Below are 9,439 nucleotides of genomic sequence, written 5' to 3' on the forward strand. Positions count from 1 at the left end.
CGAGCTGGTGACAGGGAGAGAGGGAGGGGAAATGAGAGCAAGTGGCTGGGAAAATCAGAGAGGAGGTCTCTGTTCCACAGTCCTGTGAAAGGAAAAAAAGACGTAAGATCATAGAGGCGCCTGTAAGAAGGATTTTTGCAGCACCATGAATGGCAGAAATGACTCCGGGGTTCAGGTCGGGATATCAGAGATCCGAGGATGGTACGTGATATAGCGAGCCTCTTGCAAAGACTAATGGTGCCTCGCCACAGTTGCAGTGATTGGTGATGTGATACTGCCACACCAGTGACTGGTGTTGCAGTGACCGGTGAATTAATGCCTGTTGGTGTAGTAATACACAGCTTATTTCTATCCATACAATAACAACTAATCCGCTCCATCATTCCTTTCACGTGTAGATATTTGACTTCTCTTCTAGTGTGAAACTTCCCCAAATTTGGGTATTTTGTGTTAATTAAAAGGTCAAACATATGTGATACTCTGCACCAACCTGAGGCCCTCTGACCCCATCTGAGGCCCTCTGACCCGAACTGAGACACTCTGACCCCAACTGAGACACCCCTGACCCCAACCGGCACATCCTGACCCCCAACTGAGACACCCCTGACCCCACACGCCACACACCGACCCTACATGCTATATATTGACCCCCACACGCCTCATACTGACCCCCACACGCCTCATACTGACCCCCACACGCCTCATACTGACCCCACACGCCTCATACTGACCCCCACACGCCTCATAGTGACCCCACACGCCACACACCGACCCCACACGCCTCATAGTGACCCCACACGCTACACACTGACCCCACACGCCTCATAGTGACCCCACATACCACACTGGGTGCCTGCCTGCCCCCATCACAGACAACGCCGCCACCACCAGCTCGTCAAATGACTCGAGACACATATCACGGAAACAATTCACGCCACCGTCACGACCGAAGCTAATTATATCTGTGTCAGTAATGTATAGCTCCCATTATATTTCTGCCCAATTTTACCCAGCTCCAGCTATACTTATATATATATATATATATATATATATATATATATATATATATATATATATATATATATATATATATATATATATATATATATATATATATATATATATAATATAGGGGGATATATATAACCGCACACAGAGCACAAAGCGCACCGGGCTACCTCTGTCAGTTGCAAGTTTTCCAATCTTGGACACAGTTTGCAACAATGCAAACCGAGCAATTAAATCCATCACGACCAAACAATGACATCACAATATGATATGTGTCCTTTGAGGGACGGCCGGGGGGGGGGAGGGGAAGAGGGAGGATGTGCAGAGCACTGTGTTGCCCCCAGATCCCCCTCCCCCCTCGTCACCACCACCACCGCCACCAAATGAGAGAGACACAATTAACTCACTGCTCTGTTCTGTGTTCCGGATACAACCGACCCCCCCCCTCATCACACACCACCCTCACCCCCTCCCACTCTCACCCCCTCCCACCCTCACCCCCTCCCCCCACCCTCACACCCCCCCCACCCTCACCCCCTCCCACCCTCACACCCCCCCCCCCCACCCTCACCCCCTCCCACTCTAACCCCCTCCCACCCTCACCCCCTCCCACCCTCACACCCCCCCCCACCCTCACCCCCTCCCACCCTCATACCCCCTCCCTGAACCTCACCAAAGGAAATCGTATGTGGCAATTACTGCTATTGTTATTATAATATTATCACGCGTATAATAAGATGTGTTTGTTTTTAGTGCGTGCCGGGAGCGCGGTGTGGCTGGGTGTGGGTGTTGTTGTTGTGTATCTCGGGAGAATTGCCCCTTTAATTCCGGTACAATAACAAACCCGAGTACCCGCCACAAATAATGAATACGTAGACAATACGTGGACAGAACCTCCACTTGGACTGGACGGTAGGGCGACGGCCTCACGTCCTGCGTGAGTCTGCGTTCTGGGGCCGGATTCAGGAAGGTACTTACGAAGGTTTTTCCTCTTAGCTAAGAGCGAATTCCTTCTTAGCGCCTTCGTGGCGGCTAGGTCCGTATTCAAGTAGGTACCCTAAGTGGAAAAACCTTCGTAAGTTCATTCCGGGATTTAAGTGTGGTTTCGACCACTCGTAGCTTTACGTAAACTGGATATAAGTCATTTTTTCTCTACTACATAACACTGGGATCGATTTATGATATTGGAACATGACCAAAATATTATAGCTGGTGAATCTAGTGAAGAGGAATCCTTCGTGTTAGTTATATATGCATTCTCTGCTTGAAACTTGAAGTAAATATGTGTTTGATGATAGTAGAATTACTTTTATAATAGCAAGATATTATACCAGTAGTTATTAAGTAAATAAACACTGGTGAACATGAAATATGAGAGAAGGTGATGAGCCCTGCCTGATGGGATCATTTACTATCACCAAATGCCCCTGTTCACCTAGTAGTAAGGGTGTACCTTAGCTATACATACCCATTTCTAATTTATTTAGTTTGGTTTTATTTTGAAATTAAATCTGGGTGAGACATAAAATAAAAATATGCTGCACAAATGATGTTAGGTAAGGAGAAGGGTAAAAATGTCAAACTTTATTCATTGAATACTTAAAGCTATAATTATGACTATATACTGTAGATTATTAAAAAAGAGAGAGGGAAGTAGGGGTCCAAAACCTCTTCCTGTTATACAATTTGGGTGTGGAACAAGTAATTATCAAAAGAAGGCACCATGCTGGGAAGGCTATGTAGCAGTAAGGCAGTGAGGTGAGGCAGCTACTTATTTGAGAAATGCTTATTTTATTTACCTTATAAGCTGAGGCAACTTATTTTATTTGAGGAATACTCAGCTGATTCCTCTACATTTAGCAGGGAACAAATTTGTGTCCAAGACCTCTTCCTGTTACTCAATTTGGCTGTGTGTAACCAAACTAGAAGTGCTCTACAAATCAAGGGACCCAGAATGTGGAATGACCTCCCGAATCATGTCAAAGGCTGTACCTCTCAACCAGTTTAAGAGTTAAACCAAGTACTGCCTAATTAACTCCATGTAACCTAACTTACCTCCTAAATGTCAACCCATGTCTTGCTATTTTTTAAACAACGCTGTTCACCAACATGTGCAATTGCTGAGTTATGCTATGCTAACCCCCCTTTTTGTATTTTTTATTCCTTCTTTCAACACAATTTATACCTAATTCCGATTACTAAGTTTTAGTCTGTGTTTTTTCCCCCACACCTTGCCCGAAATGCTATGAGTATTAGTGGCTTTAGGTATTGTATGTACTAGCTCTGTCTATAAATCCAACATTATGTTTGTAAATCAACTGTATGTACTTTTCCTGAATAAAATGTATTTATTATTTATTTTTTAATCAGTAAGTATTAAAAGAAGGCACCAAGCTGGGAAGGCTATGTAGCACCATTGTGTGTAACAATAAACCAAATTTTTTTTAACAAATAATGCACCTGTATGGTAAAACAAATCCTGTCAGCTGTAAAAATATTGATGCAGTTATTTAAATGAAAAATATAATGAAAGAAATATTACTGGTTTATTTTTATCCTATCTTTTTGTACTGTACAGTATATCCAAGGAAGTGAAAAATTGAGACATAATACACAATTTAATGAATGATTAGCATGGATTAGCAGTTCAAAAGAAATATGACTTGTATTACATATCAACATGAGATCTTAATGATCCATGGTCAACATGATTTAATAAGGATAATACAGTACTGTATTTGTAATAATACAAACTATAATTTAAAATCTTTATTACTGATTTTTTTTATTAAGAAGATTAGGTATACACAGCAATGTGCTGCTACCCTATTCTATATGGAATATTACACAGTGTAGATAAAAAACTAGCTATAAGTTTATCTAATACTCCCATCTCACAGGATGGTTAGACATACTGTACATGGAATCAATTTAGAAAATACCAGCCTCAATACAAAAAACAAATCAACTCTGACTAAACAACTCTAAGCAATTTTCACAAGAGGTAAGCACTGAATCATGGAAACATTATATTATAATTACTCTTACCAGTTTCTACAAAACTCCTCTCAAACAATGTATTTTTAAACATGTTTAGGTATACACAGCAATGTGCTGCTTCCCTATTCTGTCTAAAGGACCACACAGTGTAGATCAAAAACCAGCTACAAGCTCACCTCACAGGATGGCCAGTCATACATGGAATTAGGAGAGAACAAAATACTTAATGCTGATCTATTAGCCTCCACTGGCAAAATCTGGGTGCAGCACAAGAATATCTTCCAATATTCCTGAGTGTATGAAGTAATTACAGAGCTCAAAATACCTCATACCATTTGGTATGAAGTCACTGATAACAGGACAATCACAGATATAGTGTTGGAGAGTATGTTCTTTCAAGTAGGACTGAAAACAGATGTTTTTTCCACCAAGAGGGCTATAAACCCATGGAACCGCCTACCCGCTGAAGCCGTAAATGCCAAATTCCAGCTAAAAAATATAATTTAGACAATTGGCGGGCCCTTCAACAAGCCGCCGGCTTTCTGTTCTCTTCGAGGTCACTAGATAGTTAGTGGCCCTTGGGTAAATTCAGTAAATATATACAATAATTGTCAGCGCATCTTCCGAGCAACAAGGACAGCTACACAGTATCTCTTAGAATTACGTAGGTAAACAACAAATGTAACATATTTGTTTACTACAATGTCGGTGCTGGCTGTAGAAGTTGAAAAAACATTGTTTTACTTCGAAATATACTAATTTTATAAGAAAATTCGACGTAAATAGGAGGCAGTAGAGCTGCGATAAGCCAGCGCTAAATCTTCAATATGAAGAATGTTGCTGCTCTCTGATTGGCCAAACGAAACACAGTAGTGACCTCTATCGGCACGCAGGTGAACCAACAATTTTTCTTCCTAAGTATACCTTATTGAATAGCACCTAAGCATCTTCTTAAGGCGCACTTAGGAACCTTCGTAGCAAACCCACTTACGAAGAAATACACAGAGCTTCCTGAATCTAGGTCCTGGTCTTGGTCTGCGTTCAATCCCCGAACGACCAAGAGAGTTTGAGTCCTTTCCTCCGTCCTATCCAAAATCCTTAACCCTCATTCCTTCCAAGTGCTACATAGTCGTAATGACTTTGAGCTTTCCCTTCATAATTACCTCTTCAACCGGATTTAACAGGGCGCCGTGACACATTCGTCACTCTTGCTGGAAGGTGGCATATTTAATGTGTTTTATTTCTATATAAATGCAAAAATACTTTAGTTTCTTCGTGAGAGTTTGTTTGGTATGTATTCGTAAACCGCATTAACGAAATTTTACCAAATTTGGCACGAAGATAGAGAGCGCCTTCAGGAAGAACATAAGAATATGAAGACAACAAACGGCCCAAATCTTGTTGGCCTATGCGAGAAAATAGGATGTAGAATTTAAGGACCTTTTAGGAAGCTTTCCAAATACGTGATTGAAGGTGCGTGGGGGGACCCCGTGGACCACAGTCCTCTGGTACCCTCTATAAAATCGGAATTTGGGGAATCTGTGGTTGTCGGATCGTGCGCTTTGTGAAAATACTCAATACAGTGAGTATCTTCCCACAAGCAAAGCCCGGGTGAAGATCATGTGTAGTAAGAAGCCTCACTGTCAACGATCTTCACCTGAGCCAGGATTCATCAAGCCTTTAAACATCCACTTATCAGGCCTGAACATCCTTCAACATTCACGTTAGTCTTGTTTACATTCACTAAACAGTTTGGGCTCCGTAGCCCTACGAGGGCTGTGAAGTTTCGGAGTTTGTAAATTGTTTAATACATGATTGTTAGCGGTCATGACTGTTGAAAGATGTACAGATATCGTCCGTTTGATGCGTAATTGATCAATCCATGTTCTGAGCACATCCGCGTCATTTACTAAATATTTCGTGAGCTACGAAGGTGCCCTTAGGTTGAGGACGATGTCTCAGTGCTTCGGAGCCGGCATGATAGGGATAAGAGATACAATTCTCTTAAGAGAACACGTAAGTGCTCAATGAGTCATAGTCTTACGTCTGAAAAGCCTGGCGAAGTTTGTTAATGTGGATTTCTCTCTCAAGGGAAGCAATACATCCCACATTTCTAGACACATGTAGCTATGATTATTGTTGTTGATGGTAATGCTGCGTCTGTTGTTGGGTGTAATGCTGCGTCTGTTGTTAGTTGTAATGCTGCGTCTGTTGTTAGTTGTAATGCTGCGTCTGTTGTTAGTTGTAATGCTGCGTTATGCTCATTATACCCCATCTACTGGCCATTTTATAACTATTATGTTTTAACGAAGCACGCGTTCGAATTCATTTCCAAGCCAGGCTTCAAAGTTCTGGATGGAAGTGGCTTCCACAACTCCTCCTTTCAGTGTATTCCACGTGTTGACCGCCTGTACAGGGTACGTGTATTTGCTTACATTTCACCGATTCATTTCCGTTTCCAGCTTCCACTTATGTCCTCATGTCATACTTCCTCTCAACTTAAGGAGGCTGTCGCTCGGTGTTGTACTCATACGGACTGTTTGGGAAGGTTGTCCTTCTGAGAGTGTTGAGTACTGAGAGTGTTGAGTTCTGAGAGCGTAGGGTTATGAGAGCGTTGGGTTATGAGAGCGTTGGGTTCTGAAAGCTGAGACATTAGGATTTATAAGACAGTGTTGGAGTACTTGAATACACAACAAGGTGCTACGCTAGAATTTAAAGTAAAATGCCAGACTGCTGGAGTCAAAAACGATGAAGGAGTACTGGTATCTTAAGAAATAAAACAGAGATACTGGTATCTAAGAAATAAAGCAGAGATACTGGTATCTAAGAAATAAAGCAGAGATACTGGTATCCAAGAAACAATGCAGGGATACTGGGAAGCAACTGAGTCAGGACGCAACACAGATCAGTTGTTGGATTCAAGAATCAGCCTTTGTTGACGTAAAGGCAGGTTCTCATATCTCAGGTATTCAATTGCATTCAGCTATGGCAGCCCTTTTGGTGCTAGCTTGCTGGGGAGGCGGGGAGGGAAGGAGCACGGGTACTCGGAGTGCTGGAGCAGGTGCTGGGGGGGTGCTATGTACCAGGGTTGTGACTGTGGTGGAGTTAGAGGTGCTGGGGTGCTGGGGGAGTGCTTGCGTCCTGGGGCACCGTAGACACATCAAGCGCTGACTCTCTCGTCATAGGTGTTCGGCTTTAGGAAAATCCATACTGGGTGAGCTGTGTGGCGTGGTGGGCCCGGCCTCTCCCGCCAGGTGGGCGTGGCCGCTCCCACCACGCCCACCCCGCCCTGCACCCCACCACGCCCACCCCGCCCTGCACCCCACCACGCCCACCCCTGCACCCCACCACGCCCACCCCTGCACCCCACCACGCCCACCCCTGCACCCCACCACGCCCACCCCTGCACCCCACCACGCCCACCCCTGCACCCGCACCCCACCACGCCCACCTCTGCACCCGCACCCCACCACGCCCACCCCTGCACCCGCACCCCACCATGCCCACCCCTGCACCCGCACCCCACCACGCCCACCCCTGCACCCACACCCCACCACGCCGACCCTTGCACCCCCACCCCCCCCCCATCCCTGTATGTTTCCACGCCTGCCCGCACCCCATCTCTACCGCCCCACACACCCACACCCCAGCCCTACACCCCCGCCCCACACCCCCGCCCCACACCCCCCGCCCCACACCCCCGCCCCACACCCCCGCCCCACACCCCCGCCACACACCCCCGCCTCACACCCCCGCCCCACACCCCCGCCCCACACCCCCCGCCCCACACTCCCGCCACACACCCCCGCCACACACCCCCGTCCCACACCCCCGCCCCACACCCCCGCCCCACACCCCCGCCCCACACCCCCGCCCCACACCCCCCGCCCCGCCCCACACCCCCGCCACACACCCCCGCCTCACACCCCCGCCCCACACTCCCGCCACACACCCCCGCCACACACCCCCGCCCCACACCCCCGCCCCACACTCCCGCCACACACCCCCGCCACACACCCCCGCCCCACACCCCCGCCCCACACCCCCGCCCCACACCCCCGCCACACACCCCCGCCCCACACCCCCGCCACACACCCCCGCCTCACACCCCCGCCACACACCCCCGCCTCACACCCCCGCCACACACCCCCGCCACACACCCCCGCCCCACACCCCCGCCCCACACCCCCGCCACACACCCCCGCCCCACACCCCCGCCACACACCCCCGCCTCACACCCCCGCCACACACCCCCGCCACACACCCCCGCCTCACACCCCCGCCACACACCCCCGCCACACACCCCCGCCTCACACCCCCGCCACACACTCCCGCCACACACCCCCGCCACACACCCCCACCCCACACCCCCGCCCCACACCCCCGCCCCACACCCCCGCCCCACACCCCCGCCCCACACCCCCGCCACACACTCCCGCCACACACTCCCGCCACACACCCCCGCCACACACCCCCACCCCACACCCCCGCCCCACACCCCCGCCCCACACCCCCCGCCCCACAAACCCGCCCCACACCCACGCCCTACACCCCGCCACACACCCCCGCCACACACCCCCGCCCCACACCCCCGCCACACACCCCCGCCACACACCCCCACCCCACACTGCCACACACCCCCGCCCCACACCCCCGCTACACACCCCCGCCACACAGCCACACACCCCCGCTACACACCCCCGCTACACACCCCCGCCACACTCCCCCCCCACACCCCCGCCCCACACCCTCACCACACACCCCCGCTACACCCCCCCGCCACACAGCCACACACCCCCGCCACACTCCCCCGCCACACACCCCCGCCACACTCCCCCGCCACACAGCCACACACCCCCGCCACACTCCCCCGCCACACACACCCGCCACACACCCCCGCCACACACCCCCGCCACACTCCCCCCCCCCACACTCCCCCCCCCACACCCCCGCCCCACACCCCCGCCCCACACCCCCGCTACACACCCCCGCTACACACCCCCGCCACACAGCCACACACCCCCCCACACCCCCGCCCCACACCCCCGCCCCACACCCCCGCTACACACCCCCGCTACACACCCCCGCCACACAGCCACACACCCCCGCCCCACACCCCCGCTACACACCCCCGCTACACACCCCCGCCACACCTGCATCAAACCAAACCTAGCCCGACCGGCTCATTATACGACCCACACCTCACCCCGACCTTTCCTCCTCCTTTCTAAACCGCTTACCCTTCACCCCTCTGTTTTAACACACACACACACACACACACACACACACACACACACACACACACACACACACACACACACACACACACACACACACACACACACACACACACATTCACACACACACACACACACACGTGTGTGTTCACCTAGTTGTGCTTGCGGGGGGGGGAGTTGAGCTCTGGCTCTGT

This window comes from Procambarus clarkii, chromosome 83 (genome assembly GCF_040958095.1).
Source record: "Procambarus clarkii isolate CNS0578487 chromosome 83, FALCON_Pclarkii_2.0, whole genome shotgun sequence".
Taxonomy (NCBI): domain Eukaryota; kingdom Metazoa; phylum Arthropoda; class Malacostraca; order Decapoda; family Cambaridae; genus Procambarus; species Procambarus clarkii.